This window comes from Drosophila persimilis, unplaced genomic scaffold (assembly GCF_003286085.1).
Source record: "Drosophila persimilis strain 14011-0111.01,24,50 unplaced genomic scaffold, DperRS2 tig00002211-arrow-arrow-pilon, whole genome shotgun sequence".
NCBI classification, from domain to species: domain Eukaryota; kingdom Metazoa; phylum Arthropoda; class Insecta; order Diptera; family Drosophilidae; genus Drosophila; species Drosophila persimilis.
In genome coordinates this window covers 14,412-37,962 of record NW_020825644.1, presented here as the reverse complement: position 1 = coordinate 37,962, position 23,551 = coordinate 14,412, and the positions used below count along the sequence as shown (strand labels likewise).

The 23,551-nt window shown below is 43.7% G+C and overlaps 1 pseudogene; it reads right to left on the bottom strand.

Moving 5' to 3' along the window:
- Nucleotides 1–947: 947 nt before the first annotated feature.
- LOC113567182 lies at nucleotides 948–22,542 on the bottom strand (annotated as a pseudogene).
- Between the last annotated feature and the right edge of the window lie 1,009 nt (nucleotides 22,543–23,551).

Below are 23,551 nucleotides of genomic sequence, written 5' to 3'. Positions count from 1 at the left end.
AATTTTCATAGTAATCGCTCGAACCGTTTTTATATATATTCGATTTGATCGGTTTTCATTTTCTTGAAATTTTGCTTAAATCTTTCTCTTCTTTTCTATTCTCTCACAAACAACAGCCGTTTTATCTAGTTCCCTTTTGCCAGAGTATGCACATTGCACGAGGATGAGTGAGATAGAGCGATAGAGAGAATTAGAGGGCGCGTGGAAGGGGAGCTCAGCCGCGGCAATTTCTTTTTTCCTTCCGATCTAATACAGATTCGGCAATCTGCTAGATATTCTCCAGTAAGGGGCGTGCCAGGTCCTTTTTGATCGGCTTGATCAGCTGGAAAGGAAAGTAAAGGACAATTTGCTTGGTTTTAATATAGATTTTCTTTATATATTTCTTTGTATACATATATATTCGAGTGTATGCACACAACTGCTTGGATTAACACATCCTAAAACTGGGCTTTGAATGATGCTCGTAATACTTAGGGAGTTTGAGGATGGGGTCTTGGGATTATTGAGCCTCGTAACAGAGAGAGAAATCGAAGTAATTATTTGTTAATTTGGGACACTACTTTGGCCTCACTGTGTTTTGTGCTGAAATTGGGGCTGTCCAAAGTGTTTACAGGAGTTCAAGTTATTTGTGGTGTTGTGTGATATCCTGGGTCCTCGTTTATAAAGTGTGTTCTTAGAAAGGGAAGCTATTACTGATTGCCTTGAAGCGGTTTCAAGAGTGGGATTTACAAACCTAAAATTAACTATTTACATGTCTCGGATGTTGCACCATTTGTAGGAACAGATAAATCATATATGTATTCAAATTTTGAATGGAGCTTGCGGGATTATACAAATTGGTTATAAGTTTCTTATTTTGATGAAGGGGCAAACATTTGTTGTAGAATTTTATTTGTATTATTTAATAACCGCACAAAAAATACATCGTATGTTCATCGTGCCCGATCCTACTCGATGTAGATGTCCTCGATGGGATAAGCAGTTTCAATGAATTTCTGATAGAAACGCTGAAAGGCCCGTCTGAGGAAGGATACAAGAATATATGTTAAGGTTTATCTTTGTGAGCATTTGATTTGAATGAAAACATTACCCAACTGCCTCGGCCACTGGCCTGGTGGAATCTGAGCCCTTGAAGACGTGGCAGGCAAAGCGCTGCACTGTGGGATGCTTCGTAATGAAGCCAATGAAGCGATGATCGCGAGGGTGAAATGCACAGAACGAGACGTTCTTTAGCGAGTAGAAATAGTCGATGCAGGGCTTCTTTTCCTTTTTGTTCTAAGGGGAGAACAAACACAAAGGCTTCCTGAAGGATGACTCATTAACAGTTAGAGCGACATTCAGTACTTACATTGGGGCCCGAACGATCCACCATGCGTAGTCCCTGATCGGAGACCTCCAGAATACAGGTCTGTCCGGTGGGGGAGGCACCGTATTCGCCCACGATTTTGCGTACCGCTTGACAGACCACGCCGGTGCCCTTGTGCGCCAGCGTCTCCACGGATCCGAGGTATCCAAGCAGATAGCGCTCCTTCTTCACCAGCTGCACCGTCGGATCGAACTCGTTGTAGTCCAAGTCGACGGCATAGGCCGACGGGAAGATGCCCTGCCTTCCTGTGCGCAAGTTCACGCCCTCGCACCACAAGTCCTCGGCCTCCTTCTGCACGTAGATGGCATCGCCGATCTCCAGCTCGATCTCGTCATGATGTCGTGGCACAAACTTGTGCAGTCCGCGGTGTGTGGCCTCCAGCATCTCCAACTGCCCGAAAGGCACGCCACCAAATGGCGGAGGAAACGGTGACTGGGAGACGGGCGATGTGATCTGTGGCGACATGCTCTTGAAGTCATTCGGGGAGTGCGCTGTGCTGTGGCCACTGTCCACATCCCCCAGGCTCTGCAGCCGCTCCGAATCGGGGCTGGAGTCTTCATCCATTAGATAGCCGCACTTCAGCGAGAGGAATGAGCGTTGTTGTCCGGTGCGCGGTGCAGCCAAGGGACCTCCAATGATTCCGCCGCCTCCAGTTCGAAACTCATCGGCCAGCGATCCGTAGTTAGTGCCACCTAAAAGATGCAGAATGGAAGCTGCAACAAGGCCATGAGTGGGTAAGATTTCAGCTACGAATGGGGCAAGGATTCTCTCTACTTACATTTCTGGTTTTTTGGTATCTCGGGCAACTTGCGACGTCGCCGTGTGGCTGCCGCATTCGGAGTCAACAGATCCGTTCTGGCGCCAATGGTCACGGGGGCCGACGAGAGAGCATTGGGGGCCATTCCCATGATGCCGCCAATGGCATCCTGGGCTCACGTTCACGTTCCGCCATGCCCATGCCCCCAATGCCATCCTCCTGGTCCGAGCCATCGCCATCGCTCTTCGAGGAGGTGGAGTCCTCCATATCATCGTTGGGAATTAAACTGAGGCAGAGTAGAGGAATTGTTTTGAGGACAGAATATTGAAGGACAGAACACGAGAGAATAACATCTTGAAAATTCGATATTTCAAAGAATGTTATCCAGAGGTTCTTTCGGAGCCACGTGTTTCGTTCGGGGAAAAAAAGACTTTTTTTTTACTTACGAGTAAAATGCATGGGAATTATTTTTATACCCGATACTCAAAATGAGTATTGGGGTATATTAGATTTGTGGTAAAAGTGGATGTGTGTAACGTCCAGAAGGAATCGTTTCCGACCCTATAAAGTATATATATTCTTGATCAGCATCAATAGCCGAGTCGATTAAGCCCTGTCTGTCTGTCCGTCTGTCCGTCCGTCCGTCTGTCCGTCTGTCCGTCCCCTTCAGCGCCTAATGCTCAAAGACTATAAGAGCTAGAGCAACGATGTTTTGGATCCAGACTTCTGTGATATGTCACTGCTCCAAAAATATTTCAAAACTTTGCCCCGCCCACTTCCGCCCCCAAAAAGGGCGAAAATCTGTGGCATCCACAATTTCGACGATACGAGAAAACTAAAAACGCAGAATCGTAGAAGATGACTATATCTTCTAGAGTGCAAAATCTGAACTAGATCGTATAATTATTACAGCCAGAATCACGAAAACAATTTCACTCTTTCTCGCTCTGTCTCACTCTAACACACAGGTTTCATGGTCGGTTTTGCCAATTGCAAAATATGAGTTCAAGGATCTCAGAACCTATAAAAGCCAGAGCAACCAAATTTGGTATCCACACTCCTGTGATATCGGACCTTGACCGTTTCCTGTCCAAATTTCGCCACACCCCCTTCCGCAATCACAAAGGACGAAAATCTGAGGCAACCACAAATCTCAGAGACTATTAAGGCTAGAGTAACCAAATTTGGTGCACACACTCCTTTAAGATGTCACTATAAAACGTATATCTCAGAATTTCGCCCCACCCCCATCCGCCCCCACAAAGGACGAAAATCTGTTGCATCCACAATATTGCAGATTTGAGAAAACTAAAAACGCAGAATCATAGATAATGACCATATCTATTAGATTACTGAATCTGGATCAGATCAGATCATTTTTATAGCCAAAAGGAACAAATCAATTTGCAGTGGCTACGCAGCGCCCGACGTCACGCTCAGACTGATTTTCTGTCTCTCTCGCACGCACTCTTTGTCGTGTCGTTAAATATTAGCGGCGTCTGCCGGAGGAGAGCCATACTGACTTAGTATCGGGTATAACCTTAGAGTTGCGGTGTCCGCAGCAACTCACAACGTTCCCCCTCGTTTTGTCTGTATTGGCGGCTGCTGCTGCTTCTGCTTCTGCTGATGTTGTTGTTGTCCTCTTCGTGGAAAGGCAGGCCAAGCCGGTGGACCCAGCCCAGTGCCACAGATGTCAGGCATTCGGGCACACCCGCACCTACTGCAGGCGTTCATTCGTCTGTATGAAGTGTGCGGGTGCCCACGCGTCCACGGCATGTGCCAAGCCAAGGGCAGACGCCCCTAAATGCGCCAATTGCCAGGGCGCCCACATCAGCGCCTACAAGGGATGTCCGGCATTCAAGGCAGCAAGGGGCCGCCTTCTGTCCCACCGAGTGGCCATGCAGGAGTTGCGTCGCAAGCGCAGCTCGCTTCTGCAGCCATTGCCAGAGCAGCAGCCACCACCTGCAAGAACAACACCAGCACATCCAGGGCGCCGACAGCAGCAGCAACAGCAAGCTCAAACGCCAGCCAATCCCTGGCGCGGACAGCAGCAGCAGGCAGCATGGACGCCACTCAATGTCTCCTCTCCTGGGCGACGAAGAGGACAACAACAACATCAGCAGAAGCAGAAGCAGCAGCAGCCGCCAATACAGACAAAACGAGGGGGAACGTTGTGAGTTGCTGCGGACACCGCAACTCTAAGGTTATACCCGATACTAAGTCAGTATGGCTCTCCTCCGGCAGACGCCGCTAATATTTAACGACACGACAAAGAGTGCGTGCGAGAGAGACAGAAAATCAGTCTGAGCGTGACGTCGGGCGCTGCGTAGCCACTGCAAATTGATTTGTTCCTTTTGGCTATAAAAATTATCTGATCTGATCCAGATTCAGCAATCTAATAGATATGGTCATTATCTATGATTCTGCGTTTTTAGTTTTCTCAAATCTGCAATATTGTGGATGCAACAGATTTTCGTCCTTTGTGGGGGCGGATGGGGGTGGGGCGAAATTCTGAGATATACGTTTTATAGTGACATCTTAAAGGAGTGTGTGCACCAAATGTGGTTACTCTAGCCTTAATAGTCTCTGAGATTTGTGGTTGCCTCAGATTTTCGTCCTTTGCGGGGGCGGAAGGGGGTGTGGCGAAATTTGGACAGGAAACGGTCAAGGTCCGATATCACAGGAGTGTGGATACCAAATTTGGTTGCTCTGGCTTTTATAGGTTCTGAGATCCTTGAACTCATATTTTGCAATTGGCAAAACCGACCATGAAACCTGTGTGTTAGAGTGAGACAGAGCGAGAAAGAGTGAAATTGTTTTCGTGATTCTGGCTGTAATAATTATACGATCTGGTTCAGATTTTGCACTCTAGAAGATATAGTCATCTTCTACGATTCTGCGTTTTTAGTTTTCTCGTAGCGTCGAAATTGTGGATGCCACAGATTTTCGCCCTTTGTGGGGGCGGAAGTGGGCGGGGCAAAGTTTTGAAATATTTTGGAGCAGTGACATATCACAGAAGTCTGGATCCAAAACATCGTTGCTCTAGCTCTTATAGTCTTTGAGCATTAGGCGCTGAAGGGGACGGACAGACGGACAGACGGACGGACGGACAGACGGACAGACAGACAGGGCTCAATCGACTCGGCTATTGATGCTGATCAAGAATATATATACTTTATAGGGTCGGAAACGATTCCTTCTGGACGTTACACACATCCACTTTTACCACAAATCTAATATACCCCAATACTCATTTTGAGTATCGGGTATAAAAAACATACCTCTTTTCCCAAATATATCTGCACTAAATTCTTGTCATTCACTGACCACTGAACTGTACGGCACTTGTAACTATATGCTTCCAGCATATATTTGTGGAAATATATATATTTTCTGGATAGCACTATATATATGTGTGTGCCATATGTATGTTGCTCGCACTCGGAAATTATCACGTCTTTACAGATCGATCAACTTTCTTATATTGTTCAAAGCAGTAATAGACGATGGACTGAGTAGCCAGTGCAGCAGAGCTTTTGAGCTTTTTACTAACTGTGCAATCGTATGATCCAGAACATTCGCAGCAGCATAAAACGATGGTCTAATGCACAGCATAGCTTAACTGTGCAATCGTACGATTGCCGTCTATGCTTCCCACTGTCCGTCGCTTGTATGTGTTCGTGGGCGTTCGGACTTAAGAGCGGCTAAGGCTTTGATCCAACCTTAAGAGCGGCTAAAGCTTGATCGTTCTAAATATCACTAGGGGGTCTCACGAGACGAAAGAAGATAACCAATTCCCTATATTTTGTGCTGGCTACTACAATATGTAATGCTCCATGGTACATGCGAAACAGTGACATCGAGAGGGACCTAAAGGTTCCCAAAGTGGGCGGTGTGATACAATTACATGCAGCAAGGTACTTGCAGCGACTTGGTGGTCACCCTAATGCGCTAGCCAGACGTCTAATTAACCCGCCAAGGAAAAGAAGACTCAAAAGGTGTCATCCACTGGATCTCCCTACTAGGTCCCTCCTATAATATCTCATTAACTTTTTGTAAATATTGTAAATAATGTATGTACCTACTCCATATATGTAACATTAAGTCTATGTATGTATCTCTTGTGATCAATTGTTTTTCCCCTTAAATGTAAAACTAGATTAAGTTGCCACGAAAGGTAGCAGTAAACTTGTTTAAAATAAAATACAAATGTTCAACATAAAAAAAAAAAAAACAAAAAAAAAAGTCTTCGAAAAAATTATTACTTCCCTGTTATCAGAATCACAGCACGGATTTGTAAAACGTCGCTCCGTTTCGTCTAATCTCCTTGAATTTTCCTCCTTCGTAACTGCCGGATTTGCAAAGCAATGTCAAACTGACGTAGTTTATACTGATTTTAGTAAAGCTTTCGATTCAGTTAATCACAATCTCCTCATCCACAAGCTATCTCTACTAGGATTTCCGACTAAACTTCTTCACTGGACTAATGCGTACCTCTGCAATCGTTCTCAGCGTGTCTGCTTCCAATCTTCTCTTTCTAAACCAGCTTTTGTCTCTTCGGGTGTCCCGCAAGGTAGCCATCTCGGGCCCTTATTATTTAACCTCTTTATCAACGATCTTCCCCAAGTTTTAACGAATTCACGAGTCCTAATGTATGCTGACGATGTCAAGCTATGGTTTTCCTACAGCGATCCGGTGTCCCCGTTATTTCTTCAATCAGATCTCGACGCTCTCAACAATTGGTGTACTATTAACGCTCTTCCTCTTCACATTTCCAAATGTAACGTCATGACCTTCCATCGCAACAAGCCTCACCTTTTTGACTTTACAATTAATAACATTTCCTTGGAACGCCTGTACAAAGTTAATGACTTTGGCATTATCTTCGTTCCGAACTTATGTTTTAATTCTCATATATGCGCTATTTCGAATAAAGCCAAAGGAGTCCTTGGCTTTATCAAAAGATAGTCGAAGGAATATTCTGACCCCTATACCACTAAACTACTCTACGTTTCTCTTGTACGGCCTATCTTGGAATATGGTTCCTGTATCTGGTCTCCCCATTACCAAAAATATCAAGATATGCTTGAGTCCGTTCAAAAACAATTCCTTATCTTTGCCCTGCGCGGACTTAATTGGGACTCTCTCGTCATCTTCCTTCTTATGAGAGTCGGCTGCGCCTCATTAACTTACACTCTCTTGAAAGCCGTAGAACTTCTCATGGAATTCTCTTTCTCCACAAACTTCTCGTAGGCGAGGTTGAATCTTCGGCCCTCATTAGACTTATCAGAATTGCTGTCCCATCCCGCCCGACTAGGCATTACTTTCCTCTCCGTCTTCCTCTCTGTCCTTCAAACTACTCTGACCATGAATCTTTCCGTAGCCTTTGCCGCGATTACAATAAATTTTTCCATCTTTTTTCCTTTGATACTTGCGCTTCCAAAGTAAAATCGTCTAAAATCGGCCTTTCCAGTAGCAGATAATCTTATGTTTTGTACATTCCCATTTTTACAGTTTAACTGTCCATAGTTGAACTCTAAACATTGAACATTAAACATTAAATAACCATTTTGCATCTTTTAGATAGCCGGCTCTGATGACCAATGATCCAGTTCAGTCTCATGGCTGCTGCTCTCACTCGAATTGCTAACTGGGTGGTATGGGCATGTAGCACAAGTTTCCATTAGCAAGCCTAGATAGCGATGCCTTGGCTTACTTTTGATTGCTTCGTTGTACATTTTTGGCGATAGCTCACCTATGATATTTGCAATCGATCGCCTTGTATAGAGGACATGGACCGTTTTGCTGGTATTAAGGCTGATGCACCATTTGGACACTGATTTGTTCTAACCGCTGTACTGGCTTCTTTTTTAGCACATAGGACGATTGTGTCATCTGCGTAAGTAGAAAGCATCATGTTGTTGTATATATTCGACTCAATTCTTTAATTTTGTTCTGACAGGTGCGGTAGCGGCATATCCGACGTGAAGACTGTGTAGAGTACAGGGCCGAGGACGCTACCCTGGGACACTCCTGCGCAAATCCTTCCAGGTCTCGAGCGTATTCCATTGTTTTCGTTTACAAAAAATGTTCTATCTGCTAAGTAACTTTTTAAAACGTTGTAATATGTAAACGGGAGTAGCTTCGCTAGCTTAAGTAGTAGACCATTATGCCAAACTCGGTCAAAGGCTTCGCTCACGTCAATAAATACGGCATATGTTTCTCATATGCATCAAGAATATACTATGCTCTCTCCTCAATTCAAACTGATGAGAGGGAATGGCCTTCTCTAAGTCTGCGCATTCAAACATTCTTTTCATGAACAAGGTTTCAAAGATTTCAGAGAAGCCAGCCAAAAGGCTAATCGGTCGATAAGAGCCAACTTCATTTGAATTTTGGTTCGGTTTTTTAATCATTGTAATAGCAGCACATTTCCATTGTTTGGGGAAATGGCCATGTCTCAAGATGCAATTGTAAATATTTGTCAAATGAATAATTACCTTTTGAGGTAACGCTTTAATGACTCTGTTGTTTATTTGGTCCATGCCAGGAGCCTTTTTTATACCCGATACTGAAAATGAGTATTGGGGTATATTAGATTTGTGGTGAAAATGGATGTGTGTAACGTCCAGAAGGAATCGTTTCCGACCCATAAAGTATATATATTCTTGATCAGCATCAATAGCCGAGTCGATTGAACCATGTCTGTCTGTCCGTCTGTCCGTCCGTCCGTCTGTCCGTCCGTCCGTCTGTCTGTCCCCTTCAGCGCCTAGTGCTCAAAGACTATAAGAGCTAGAGCAACGATGTTTTGGATACAGACGTCTGTGATATGTCACTGCTACAAAAATATTTCAAAACTTCGCCCCGCCCACTTCTGCCCCCACAAAGGACGAAAATCTGTGGCATCCACAATTTTAAAGACATGAGAAAACCAAAAACGCAGAATTGTAGAGAATGACCATATCTTTTAGACTGCAGATTCTGAATTGGATCGTATTATTATTATAGCCAGCATCAAGAAAAAAATGTCATTTTTTCTCGCCCTGTCTCTCTTTAACATAGGCGGCTTTGCTTAGAGTAAAAACATTAGCGCCTAGATCTCAGAGACTATAAAAGCTAGAGCAACCAAAACCACAAACCACAATATTGCAGATTTGAGAAAACTAAAAACGCAGAATCATAGATAACGACCATATCTATCAGATTGCTGAATCTGGATCAGATCAGATCATTTTTATAGCCAAAGGAAACAAATCAATTTGCAGTGGTTACGCAGCGCGTGACGTCACGCTCAGACTGATTTTCTGTCTCTCTCGCACGCACTCTATGTTAGCGGCGTCTGCCGGAGGAGAGCCATACTGACTTAGTATCGGGTATAACTGTAGAGTTGCGGTGTCCGCAGCAACTCACAACGTTCCCCCTCGTTTGATTTCAGTTTTTAATTCATTTAATTTAACTGGTCTGATTTGTTGTTCGTCTGGGGAATTGTTACGTTGTAGCACTGATTCGATGTCTTCCCTGTCTTCTAGAGCTGCCGTGATTCTAGGAGTAAACCGTAGTTCGAGATGCTGTGCAAAGGCTTCAGCTTTTTCTTCTGTGGTTTTGCATGATCCATGCAGCAGGAGTTTGCTGTACATCAGCCACATGCTTTCGAACTGGAAGATTTGGGATAGGCTGCCTCTTGATGGAAGTAGTGAGTTACCACAGCTTTTGCATGCTGTATCTCTCCGTCGGGTCAATGGATTGTAACAGTCTACTTATTTTATTGGCTTTTTGTAGTTTGATTTCATTTTTGATTCGATTTGTAAGTTGATTTATGGTAACTGAGATGAGAGGGTGGGGGAAATTATCTTTCTGCTTGATTTTACATAGTAATTTCTTTAGTTCTATTGCTTTTAGTGTTTGTCGGTCAAGATGAAGGTTTTGCTGTCCATAGAGTCCAAACTGGTTTCGTGAAGTTTGTGAGGCAGATTCGGCAGCATTGAAGATGTTCTTTTCGATGATGGAAATAGCATCGTCAATGTCATCTTCATTGTGTAGCTCCGTTTCACGGTGGATTCGCTGATCAAGATAAATTTGAAATTTTTTGATACTTGCATTATATGGTAAAAGGGGTAACTTTTTAGTAGATTCCGGTCTGAGGAGGAGACTTATGATCTGTATATTGTGATCAGAACCTGTCATAAGATGTTTCAATATGGATTAAATTGTGCCTGATACCCTATAACCATTGAGTTCAGGTAGTTTATTTGAGAGCCCAGCAGCGTTCCAGAAGGCGATTTTGGTCATCATGGAATTATTAGGCTTTTGAGGATTCTTTGTCTTTTGTAAGTGGAGAGAGTCGTAATAAGATTCGGTCAAGAGTCTTCTCAAGTAAAGACATCCTATTTTCAAGGCTCTGAATGGGCTGAGTCTTGTTAATTGTTGTCTCGTTGTTCCGTTCTGACTGCACTAGTAGGAGAGATATAAGCTTGTCTAACTTCACATTAAGGCTGTTGAGATCAATGTTATTGTTGTTGTTGTTATTGCTGATTTGTGGGTGATTTGTGTTTAAAGATTGATTTGAGCTCTTGGATCGAATTCGGCTGAGATGCTTAATGAGTTGATTCTGCAAGCGTGCGTTAGGCTTTGGCTTCGTCTTCGATCTTGATCTTCGTTCTTGCTGTAGTGGTTGTTGTTGTTTTTTGCGCTGGAAGTTTCACTTTGGCGACTGCAGCGTAGCTCAGTGCCTGGTTTGAAGTGGAGGGTGCTTCTTGGTGCGTACTGGAGCTTAGAGCGTTCAGTTGTGGATTGCGAGGTTTGCTTGATTGGCGACGTCGGCTTTGGCTTCGATTCTTAGGCATGGGAATGGCCGGCATACCAAGATTCTGCAGTAGCATATTGGCTTGGGCCAATTCACTCGGCTTTTTGCACATTTTACGCAGACGAAGTAACTTCGGCAATAGTTGTGTGTGTGGCCAATTTTTTGGCACCGATGACATTGAACAACAGGGCCAGAGCTTTGTTGGACTTCAATTTTAACTCTTGCCCACCCAAGTTCGTTATGACGAGTACTTCAGCGTTGTTTGGCTTAGGCTTCAATTGCACATTGAACATGTTGAAGGGTTCTTGGGTTCCGCGACGAGTCATGCAGCGAACGAATGTTGCCTCAGGTCCATAGCTAGCCAGCATTTCAATGATGTAATCTTTAACCGTGGTATGGTGGAGATCCCTGATTATGATTCTATATCCTCTTTCCGTTTGGAGTTGATACGTATAAGATGGGGTGGTGCATTCACCGTTCCTGAAGTGGTTTTTGTGTTGTGTTCAACTAAGCGAACAAAACTGACAGTCTCTCAAATGAGAGAGTTGTTATACCCGATACTCAAAATGAGTATTGGGCTATATTAGATTTGTGGTGAAAATGGATGTGCGCAACGTCCAGAAGGAATCGTTTCCGACCCCATAAAGTATATATATTCTTGATCAGCATCAATAGCCGAGTCGATTGAGCCCTGTCTGTCCGTCTGTCGATCCGTCCGTCCGTCCGTCTGTCCGTCTGTGCGTCCCCTTCAGCGCCTAGTGCTCAAAGACTATAAGAGCTAGAGCAACGCTGTTTTGGATACAGACTTCTGTGATATATCTGTGTTGTTCGTCTGGGGAATTGTTACGTTGTAGCACTGATTCGATGTCTTCCCTGTCTTCTAGAGCTGCCGTGATTCTAGGAGTAAACCGTAGTTCGAGATGCTGTGCAAAGGCTTCAGCTTTTTCTTCTGTGGTTTTGCATGATCCATGCAGCAGGAGTTTGCTGTACATCAGCCACATGCTTTCGAACTGGAAGATTTGGGATAGGCTGCCTCTTGATGGAATTAGTGAGTTACCACAGCTTTTGCATGCTGTATCTGTCCGTCGGATCAATGGATTGTAACAGTCTACTTATTTTATTGGCTTTTTGTAGTTTGATTTCATTTTTGATTCGAATTGTAAGTTGATTTATGGTAACTGAGATGAGAGGGTGGGGGAAATTATCTTTCTGCTTGATTTTACATAGTAATTTCTTTAGTTCTATTGCTTTTAGTGTTTGTCGGTCAAGATGAAGGTTTTGCTGTCCATAGAGTCCAAACTGGTTTTGTGAAGTTTGTGAGGCAGATTCGGCAGCATTGAAGATGTTCTTTTCGAAGATGGAAATAGCATCGTCAATGTCATCTTCATTGTGTAGCTCCGTTTCAAGGTGGATTCGCTGATCAAGATAAATTTGAAATTTTTTGATACTTGCATTATATGGTAAAAGGGGTAACTTTTTAGTAGATTCCGGTCTGAGGAGGAGACTTATGATCTGTATATTGTGATCAGAACCTGTCATAAGATGTTTCAATATGGATTAAATTGTGCCTGATACCCTTGTAAACCGCAAAGTCTATTGCAGATGGTATATGTCGTCGATTTGAAGGGAAGTGGGTGGGGGATCCAGTGGCCAGTATGTTTTGTTCGCTTTCCTGAATGCATTTCAGAAGTGCAGCTCTTCTTCTACAAGATCTTGCATTGCCCCACCACTGACTTTTGGCGTTCCAATCCCCAGCTACGATGAATCGGTTACCCAGAGAGTCAAAAACCTGTTTGAATTGTGTATCAATCCAATTATGCGTAGGTGGACAGTAGATCGCACCGATTCTAATTATTAGGTGGTTTTTCATTGTTGCAGCTACGGTGCCCATCTGGATGGAGTCTTCTCTTGTTGGTGGGAGGGAAATGTGTGGGATGTTGCATTTTATGATAATCGCCGGTTTGCCATGTAAACATGATAACCGTCTATTACGAGATCAGAGTCGTCTTTTAGGTGGGATTCAGATAATAGTAGGATGTCTATATTGTTGTCTGTCAAATAAGCATTGAGTTCAGGTAGTTTGTTTGAGAGCCCAGCAGCGTTCCAGAAGGCGATTTTGGTCATCATGGAATTATTAGACATTTGAGGATTCTTTGTCTTTTGTAAGTGGAGAGAGTCGTAATAAGATTCGGTCAAGAGTCTTCTCAAGTAAAGACATCCTATTTTCAAGGCTCTGAATGGGCTGAGTCTTGTTAATATTTGTCTCGTTGTTCCGTTCTGACTGCACTAGTAGGAGAGATATAAGCTTGTCTAACTTCACATTAAGGCTGTTGAGATCAATGTTATTGTTGTTGTTGTTATTTCTGATTTGTGGGTGATTTGGATCTCTTGGATCGAATTCGGCTGAGATGCTTAATGAGTTGATTCTGCAAGCGTGCGTTAGGCTTTGGCTTCGTCTTCGATCTTGATCTTCGTTCTTGCTGTAGTGGTTGTTGTTGTTTTTGCGCTGGAAGTTTCACTTTGGCGACTGCAGCGTAGCTCAGGCCCTTAAGTGGAGGGTGCTTCTTGGTGCGTACTGGAGCTTAGAGCGTTCAGTTGTGGATTGCGAGGTTTGCTTGATTGGCGACGTCGGCTTTGGCTTCGATTCTTAGGCATGGGAATGGCCGGCATACCAAGATTCTGCAGTAGCATATTGGCTTGGGCCAATTCACTCGGCTTTTTGTGCATTTTACGCAGACGAAGTAACTTCGGCAATAGTTGTGTGTGTGGCCAATTTTTTGGCACCGATGACATTGAACAACAGGGCCAGAGCTTTGTTGGACTTCAATTTTAACTCTTGCCCACCCAAGTTCGTTATGACAAGTACTTCAGCGTTGTTTGGCTTAGGCTTCAATTGCACATTGAACATGTTGAAGGGTTCTTGGGTTCCGCGACGAGTCATGCAGCGAACGAATGTTGCGTCAGGTCCATAGCTAGCCAGCATTTCAATGATGTAATCTTAAACCGTGGTATGGTGGAGATCCCTGATTATGATTCTATATCCTCTTTCCGTTTGGAGTTGATACGTATAAGATGGGGTGATGCATTCACCGTTCCTGAAGTGGTTTTTGTGTTGTGTTCAACTATGCGAACAAAACTGACAGTCTCTCAAATGAGAGAGTTGTTATACCCGATACTCAAAATGAGTATTGGGGTATATTAGATTTGTGGTGAAAATGGATGTGTGTAACGTCCAGAAGGAATCGTTTCCGACCCTATAAAGTATATATATTCTTGATCAGCATCAATAGCCGAGTCGATTAAGCCCTGTCTGTCTGTCCGTCTGTCCGTCCGTCCGTCTGTCCGTCTGTCCGTCCCCTTCAGCGCCTAATGCTCAAAGACTATAAGAGCTAGAGCAACGATGTTTTGGATCCAGACTTCTGTGATATGTCACTGCTCCAAAAATATTTCAAAACTTTGCCCCGCCCACTTCCGCCCCCAAAAAGGGCGAAAATCTGTGGCATCCACAATTTCGACGATACGAGAAAACTAAAAACGCAGAATCGTAGAAGATGACTATATCTTCTAGAGTGCAAAATCTGAACTAGATCGTATAATTATTACAGCCAGAATCACGAAAACAATTTCACTCTTTCTCGCTCTGTCTCACTCTAACACACAGGTTTCATGGTCGGTTTTGCCAATTGCAAAATATGAGTTCAAGGATCTCAGAACCTATAAAAGCCAGAGCAACCAAATTTGGTATCCACACTCCTGTGATATCGGACCTTGACCGTTTCCTGTCCAAATTTCGCCACACCCCCTTCCGCAATCACAAAGGACGAAAATCTGAGGCAACCACAAATCTCAGAGACTATTAAGGCTAGAGTAACCAAATTTGGTGCACACACTCCTTTAAGATGTCACTATAAAACGTATATCTCAGAATTTCGCCCCACCCCCATCCGCCCCCACAAAGGACGAAAATCTGTTGCATCCACAATATTGCAGATTTGAGAAAACTAAAAACGCAGAATCATAGATAATGACCATATCTATTAGATTACTGAATCTGGATCAGATCAGATCATTTTTATAGCCAAAAGGAACAAATCAATTTGCAGTGGCTACGCAGCGCCCGACGTCACGCTCAGACTGATTTTCTGTCTCTCTCGCACGCACTCTTTGTCGTGTCGTTAAATATTAGCGGCGTCTGCCGGAGGAGAGCCATACTGACTTAGTATCGGGTATAACCTTAGAGTTGCGGTGTCCGCAGCAACTCACAACGTTCCCCCTCGTTTTGTCTGTATTGGCGGCTGCTGCTGCTTCTGCTTCTGCTGATGTTGTTGTTGTCCTCTTCGTGGAAAGGCAGGCCAAGCCGGTGGACCCAGCCCAGTGCCACAGATGTCAGGCATTCGGGCACACCCGCACCTACTGCAGGCGTTCATTCGTCTGTATGAAGTGTGCGGGTGCCCACGCGTCCACGGCATGTGCCAAGCCAAGGGCAGACGCCCCTAAATGCGCCAATTGCCAGGGCGCCCACATCAGCGCCTACAAGGGATGTCCGGCATTCAAGGCAGCAAGGGGCCGCCTTCTGTCCCACCGAGTGGCCATGCAGGAGTTGCGTCGCAAGCGCAGCTCGCTTCTGCAGCCATTGCCAGAGCAGCAGCCACCACCTGCAAGAACAACACCAGCACATCCAGGGCGCCGACAGCAGCAGCAACAGCAAGCTCAAACGCCAGCCAATCCCTGGCGCGGACAGCAGCAGCAGGCAGCATGGACGCCACTCAATGTCTCCTCTCCTGGGCGACGAAGAGGACAACAACAACATCAGCAGAAGCAGAAGCAGCAGCAGCCGCCAATACAGACAAAACGAGGGGGAACGTTGTGAGTTGCTGCGGACACCGCAACTCTAAGGTTATACCCGATACTAAGTCAGTATGGCTCTCCTCCGGCAGACGCCGCTAATATTTAACGACACGACAAAGAGTGCGTGCGAGAGAGACAGAAAATCAGTCTGAGCGTGACGTCGGGCGCTGCGTAGCCACTGCAAATTGATTTGTTCCTTTTGGCTATAAAAATTATCTGATCTGATCCAGATTCAGCAATCTAATAGATATGGTCATTATCTATGATTCTGCGTTTTTAGTTTTCTCAAATCTGCAATATTGTGGATGCAACAGATTTTCGTCCTTTGTGGGGGCGGATGGGGGTGGGGCGAAATTCTGAGATATACGTTTTATAGTGACATCTTAAAGGAGTGTGTGCACCAAATGTGGTTACTCTAGCCTTAATAGTCTCTGAGATTTGTGGTTGCCTCAGATTTTCGTCCTTTGCGGGGGCGGAAGGGGGTGTGGCGAAATTTGGACAGGAAACGGTCAAGGTCCGATATCACAGGAGTGTGGATACCAAATTTGGTTGCTCTGGCTTTTATAGGTTCTGAGATCCTTGAACTCATATTTTGCAATTGGCAAAACCGACCATGAAACCTGTGTGTTAGAGTGAGACAGAGCGAGAAAGAGTGAAATTGTTTTCGTGATTCTGGCTGTAATAATTATACGATCTGGTTCAGATTTTGCACTCTAGAAGATATAGTCATCTTCTACGATTCTGCGTTTTTAGTTTTCTCGTAGCGTCGAAATTGTGGATGCCACAGATTTTCGCCCTTTGTGGGGGCGGAAGTGGGCGGGGCAAAGTTTTGAAATATTTTTGGAGCAGTGACATATCACAGAAGTCTGGATCCAAAACATCGTTGCTCTAGCTCTTATAGTCTTTGAGCATTAGGCGCTGAAGGGGACGGACAGACGGACAGACGGACAGACGGACGGACGGACAGACGGACAGACAGACAGGGCTCAATCGACTCGGCTATTGATGCTGATCAAGAATATATATACTTTATAGGGTCGGAAACGATTCCTTCTGGACGTTACACACATCCACTTTTACCACAAATCTAATATACCCCAATACTCATTTTGAGTATCGGGTATAAAAAACATACCTCTTTTCCCAAATATATCTGCACTAAATTCTTGTCATTCACTGACCACTGAACTGTACGGCACTTGTAACTATATGCTTCCAGCATATATTTGTGGAAATATATATATTTTCTGGATAGCACTATATATATGTGTGTGCCATATGTATGTTGCTCGCACTCGGAAATTATCACGTCTTTACAGATCGATCAACTTTCTTATATTGTTCAAAGCAGTAATAGACGATGGACTGAGTAGCCAGTGCAGCAGAGCTTTTGAGCTTTTTACTAACTGTGCAATCGTATGATCCAGAACATTCGCAGCAGCATAAAACGATGGTCTAATGCACAGCATAGCTTAACTGTGCAATCGTACGATTGCCGTCTATGCTTCCCACTGTCCGTCGCTTGTATGTGTTCGTGGGCGTTCGGACTTAAGAGCGGCTAAGGCTTTGATCCAACCTTAAGAGCGGCTAAAGCTTGATCGTTCTAAATATCACTAGGGGGTCTCACGAGACGAAAGAAGATAACCAATTCCCTATATTTTGTGCTGGCTACTACAATATGTAATGCTCCATGGTACATGCGAAACAGTGACATCGAGAGGGACCTAAAGGTTCCCAAAGTGGGCGGTGTGATACAATTACATGCAGCAAGGTACTTGCAGCGACTTGGTGGTCACCCTAATGCGCTAGCCAGACGTCTAATTAACCCGCCAAGGAAAAGAAGACTCAAAAGGTGTCATCCACTGGATCTCCCTACTAGGTCCCTCCTATAATATCTCATTAACTTTTTGTAAATATTGTAAATAATGTATGTACCTACTCCATATATGTAACATTAAGTCTATGTATGTATCTCTTGTGATCAATTGTTTTTCCCCTTAAATGTAAAACTAGATTAAGTTGCCACGAAAGGTAGCAGTAAACTTGTTTAAAATAAAATACAAATGTTCAACATAAAAAAAAAAAAAACAAAAAAAAAAGTCTTCGAAAAAATTATTACTTCCCTGTTATCAGAATCACAGCACGGATTTGTAAAACGTCGCTCCGTTTCGTCTAATCTCCTTGAATTTTCCTCCTTCGTAACTGCCGGATTTGCAAAGCAATGTCAAACTGACGTAGTTTATACTGATTTTAGTAAAGCTTTCGATTCAGTTAATCACAATCTCCTCATCCACAAGCTATCTCTACTAGGATTTCCGACTAAACTTCTTCACTGGACTAATGCGTACCTCTGCAATCGTTCTCAGCGTGTCTGCTTCCAATCTTCTCTTTCTAAACCAGCTTTTGTCTCTTCGGGTGTCCCGCAAGGTAGCCATCTCGGGCCCTTATTATTTAACCTCTTTATCAACGATCTTCCCCAAGTTTTAACGAATTCACGAGTCCTAATGTATGCTGACGATGTCAAGCTATGGTTTTCCTACAGCGATCCGGTGTCCCCGTTATTTCTTCAATCAGATCTCGACGCTCTCAACAATTGGTGTACTATTAACGCTCTTCCTCTTCACATTTCCAAATGTAACGTCATGACCTTCCATCGCAACAAGCCTCACCTTTTTGACTTTACAATTAATAACATTTCCTTGGAACGCCTGTACAAAGTTAATGACTTTGGCATTATCTTCGTTCCGAACTTATGTTTTAATTCTCATATATGCGCTATTTCGAATAAAGCCAAAGGAGTCCTTGGCTTTATCAAAAGATAGTCGAAGGAATATTCTGACCCCTATACCACTAAACTACTCTACGTTTCTCTTGTACGGCCTATCTTGGAATATGGTTCCTGTATCTGGTCTCCCCATTACCAAAAATATCAAGATATGCTTGAGTCCGTTCAAAAACAATTCCTTATCTTTGCCCTGCGCGGACTTAATTGGGACTCTCTCGTCATCTTCCTTCTTATGAGAGTCGGCTGCGCCTCATTAACTTACACTCTCTTGAAAGCCGTAGAACTTCTCATGGAATTCTCTTTCTCCACAAACTTCTCGTAGGCGAGGTTGAATCTTCGGCCCTCATTAGACTTATCAGAATTGCTGTCCCATCCCGCCCGACTAGGCATTACTTTCCTCTCCGTCTTCCTCTCTGTCCTTCAAACTACTCTGACCATGAATCTTTCCGTAGCCTTTGCCGCGATTACAATAAATTTTTCCATCTTTTTTCCTTTGATACTTGCGCTTCCAAAGTAAAATCGTCTAAAATCGGCCTTTCCAGTAGCAGATAATCTTATGTTTTGTACATTCCCATTTTTACAGTTTAACTGTCCATAGTTGAACTCTAAACATTGAACATTAAACATTAAATAACCATTTTGCATCTTTTAGATAGCCGGCTCTGATGACCAATGATCCAGTTCAGTCTCATGGCTGCTGCTCTCACTCGAATTGCTAACTGGGTGGTATGGGCATGTAGCACAAGTTTCCATTAGCAAGCCTAGATAGCGATGCCTTGGCTTACTTTTGATTGCTTCGTTGTACATTTTTGGCGATAGCTCACCTATGATATTTGCAATCGATCGCCTTGTATAGAGGACATGGACCGTTTTGCTGGTATTAAGGCTGATGCACCATTTGGACACTGATTTGTTCTAACCGCTGTACTGGCTTCTTTTTTAGCACATAGGACGATTGTGTCATCTGCGTAAGTAGAAAGCATCATGTTGTTGTATATATTCGACTCAATTCTTTCATTTTGTTCTGACAGGTGCGGTAGCGGCATATCCGACGTGAAGACTGTGTAGAGTACAGGGCCGAGGACGCTACCCTGGGACACTCCTGCGCAAATCCTTCCAGGTCTCGAGCGTATTCCATTGTTTTCGTTTACAAAAAATGTTCTATCTGCTAAGTAACTTTTTAAAACGTTGTAATATGTAAACGGGAGTAGCTTCGCTAGCTTAAGTAGTAGACCATTATGCCAAACTCGGTCAAAGGCTTCGCTCACGTCAATAAATACGGCATATGTTTCTCATATGCATCAAGAATATACTATGCTCTCTCCTCAATTCAAACTGATGAGAGGGAATGGCCTTCTCTAAGTCTGCGCATTCAAACATTCTTTTCATGAACAAGGTTTCAAAGATTTCAGAGAAGCCAGCCAAAAGGCTAATCGGTCGATAAGAGCCAACTTCATTTGAATTTTGGTTCGGTTTTTTAATCATTGTAATAGCAGCACATTTCCATTGTTTGGGGAAATGGCCATGTCTCAAGATGCAATTGTAAATATTTGTCAAATGAATAATTACCTTTTGAGGTAACGCTTTAATGACTCTGTTGTTTATTTGGTCCATGCCAGGAGCCTTTTTTATACCCGATACTGAAAATGAGTATTGGGGTATATTAGATTTGTGGTGAAAATGGATGTGTGTAACGTCCAGAAGGAATCGTTTCCGACCCATAAAGTATATATATTCTTGATCAGCATCAATAGCCGAGTCGATTGAACCATGTCTGTCTGTCCGTCTGTCCGTCCGTCCGTCTGTCCGTCCGTCCGTCTGTCTGTCCCCTTCAGCGCCTAGTGCTCAAAGACTATAAGAGCTAGAGCAACGATGTTTTGGATACAGACGTCTGTGATATGTCACTGCTACAAAAATATTTCAAAACTTCGCCCCGCCCACTTCTGCCCCCACAAAGGACGAAAATCTGTGGCATCCACAATTTTAAAGACATGAGAAAACCAAAAACGCAGAATTGTAGAGAATGACCATATCTTTTAGACTGCAGATTCTGAATTGGATCGTATTATTATTATAGCCAGCATCAAGAAAAAAATGTCATTTTTTCTCGCCCTGTCTCTCTTTAACATAGGCGGCTTTGCTTAGAGTAAAAACATTAGCGCCTAGATCTCAGAGACTATAAAAGCTAGAGCAACCAAAACCACAAACCACAATATTGCAGATTTGAGAAAACTAAAAACGCAGAATCATAGATAACGACCATATCTATCAGATTGCTGAATCTGGATCAGATCAGATCATTTTTATAGCCAAAGGAAACAAATCAATTTGCAGTGGTTACGCAGCGCGTGACGTCACGCTCAGACTGATTTTCTGTCTCTCTCGCACGCACTCTATGTTAGCGGCGTCTGCCGGAGGAGAGCCATACTGACTTAGTATCGGGTATAACTGTAGAGTTGCGGTGTCCGCAGCAACTCACAACGTTCCCCCTCGTTTGATTTCAGTTTTTAATTCATTTAATTTAACTGGTCTGATTTGTTGTTCGTCTGGGGAATTGTTACGTTGTAGCACTGATTCGATGTCTTCCCTGTCTTCTAGAGCTGCCGTGATTCTAGGAGTAAACCGTAGTTCGAGATGCTGTGCAAAGGCTTCAGCTTTTTCTTCTGTGGTTTTGCATGATCCATGCAGCAGGAGTTTGCTGTACATCAGCCACATGCTTTCGAACTGGAAGATTTGGGATAGGCTGCCTCTTGATGGAAGTAGTGAGTTACCACAGCTTTTGCATGCTGTATCTCTCCGTCGGGTCAATGGATTGTAACAGTCTACTTATTTTATTGGCTTTTTGTAGTTTGATTTCATTTTTGATTCGATTTGTAAGTTGATTTATGGTAACTGAGATGAGAGGGTGGGGGAAATTATCTTTCTGCTTGATTTTACATAGTAATTTCTTTAGTTCTATTGCTTTTAGTGTTTGTCGGTCAAGATGAAGGTTTTGCTGTCCATAGAGTCCAAACTGGTTTCGTGAAGTTTGTGAGGCAGATTCGGCAGCATTGAAGATGTTCTTTTCGATGATGGAAATAGCATCGTCAATGTCATCTTCATTGTGTAGCTCCGTTTCACGGTGGATTCGCTGATCAAGATAAATTTGAAATTTTTTGATACTTGCATTATATGGTAAAAGGGGTAACTTTTTAGTAGATTCCGGTCTGAGGAGGAGACTTATGATCTGTATATTGTGATCAGAACCTGTCATAAGATGTTTCAATATGGATTAAATTGTGCCTGATACCCTATAACCATTGAGTTCAGGTAGTTTATTTGAGAGCCCAGCAGCGTTCCAGAAGGCGATTTTGGTCATCATGGAATTATTAGGCTTTTGAGGATTCTTTGTCTTTTGTAAGTGGAGAGAGTCGTAATAAGATTCGGTCAAGAGTCTTCTCAAGTAAAGACATCCTATTTTCAAGGCTCTGAATGGGCTGAGTCTTGTTAATTGTTGTCTCGTTGTTCCGTTCTGACTGCACTAGTAGGAGAGATATAAGCTTGTCTAACTTCACATTAAGGCTGTTGAGATCAATGTTATTGTTGTTGTTGTTATTGCTGATTTGTGGGTGATTTGTGTTTAAAGATTGATTTGAGCTCTTGGATCGAATTCGGCTGAGATGCTTAATGAGTTGATTCTGCAAGCGTGCGTTAGGCTTTGGCTTCGTCTTCGATCTTGATCTTCGTTCTTGCTGTAGTGGTTGTTGTTGTTTTTGCGCTGGAAGTTTCACTTTGGCGACTGCAGCGTAGCTCAGTGCCTGGTTTGAAGTGGAGGGTGCTTCTTGGTGCGTACTGGAGCTTAGAGCGTTCAGTTGTGGATTGCGAGGTTTGCTTGATTGGCGACGTCGGCTTTGGCTTCGATTCTTAGGCATGGGAATGGCCGGCATACCAAGATTCTGCAGTAGCATATTGGCTTGGGCCAATTCACTCGGCTTTTTGCACATTTTACGCAGACGAAGTAACTTCGGCAATAGTTGTGTGTGTGGCCAATTTTTTGGCACCGATGACATTGAACAACAGGGCCAGAGCTTTGTTGGACTTCAATTTTAACTCTTGCCCACCCAAGTTCGTTATGACGAGTACTTCAGCGTTGTTTGGCTTAGGCTTCAATTGCACATTGAACATGTTGAAGGGTTCTTGGGTTCCGCGACGAGTCATGCAGCGAACGAATGTTGCCTCAGGTCCATAGCTAGCCAGCATTTCAATGATGTAATCTTTAACCGTGGTATGGTGGAGATCCCTGATTATGATTCTATATCCTCTTTCCGTTTGGAGTTGATACGTATAAGATGGGGTGGTGCATTCACCGTTCCTGAAGTGGTTTTTGTGTTGTGTTCAACTAAGCGAACAAAACTGACAGTCTCTCAAATGAGAGAGTTGTTATACCCGATACTCAAAATGAGTATTGGGCTATATTAGATTTGTGGTGAAAATGGATGTGCGCAACGTCCAGAAGGAATCGTTTCCGACCCCATAAAGTATATATATTCTTGATCAGCATCAATAGCCGAGTCGATTGAGCCCTGTCTGTCCGTCTGTCGATCCGTCCGTCCGTCCGTCTGTCCGTCTGTGCGTCCCCTTCAGCGCCTAGTGCTCAAAGACTATAAGAGCTAGAGCAACGCTGTTTTGGATACAGACTTCTGTGATATATCTGTGTTGTTCGTCTGGGGAATTGTTACGTTGTAGCACTGATTCGATGTCTTCCCTGTCTTCTAGAGCTGCCGTGATTCTAGGAGTAAACCGTAGTTCGAGATGCTGTGCAAAGGCTTCAGCTTTTTCTTCTGTGGTTTTGCATGATCCATGCAGCAGGAGTTTGCTGTACATCAGCCACATGCTTTCGAACTGGAAGATTTGGGATAGGCTGCCTCTTGATGGAATTAGTGAGTTACCACAGCTTTTGCATGCTGTATCTGTCCGTCGGATCAATGGATTGTAACAGTCTACTTATTTTAT